Below are 635 nucleotides of genomic sequence, written 5' to 3' on the forward strand. Positions count from 1 at the left end.
CCCATCCCACCCATCCCGGTCCCTGTGGTGGTTCTCCAGGTGTGGTCTGAGCAGCGTGGTTCACAGGTGTGGAGCCAACATTTGGGATGGCAGCAGTGAGGGAAATGGTGCCCGTCGGGCTGGGGACAGAGGTGATGGGAAGGTATTCAGATTTGACCCACTGGGGGGCCGTGTCAGCGTTCCCCAGTAACCAACTCATGGCTTTCGGGAGAATTAGAGCACAACTGCAGTTTTACCTCTGATGCCCACCAGCCTAGTTAAGGACGCACAGCCCAGATGGATGTTCTTTGCTCACCATCCTCAAATCGGTTCACCCCAGCCTGCTGCTTCCAGTTATTCCCTCTGCCCTCTCCCATATCAGCTCTGATTCGGCCCGAGCGTGCGGACAGTGGGGTGGAGCTGAAACTGTCCCTGAGCACAGGTCTGAGGGCTGTGCTGCCCTCCCCGAGTGCCCCCGTGGATGGGCAGACAGGCCAAGGCCAGCAGCCAGTGAACCAGCTGCACACAGGGTGCGGGAAGCCACCGTATAAGCAGGGAGGATGAGGGTCATGCAGTGGAGGCTGAGCTGGAGGGCCCCGAGGGCGGGTGGGCGTGGATTCCTCTGAGGCTGCGGATTTGTCGGAAGACCCATCAGG

The sequence above is a fragment of the Bison bison genome, unplaced genomic scaffold, assembly GCF_000754665.1.
Source record: "Bison bison bison isolate TAMUID 2011002044 unplaced genomic scaffold, Bison_UMD1.0 scf7180017864153, whole genome shotgun sequence".
NCBI lineage: Eukaryota > Metazoa > Chordata > Mammalia > Artiodactyla > Bovidae > Bison > Bison bison.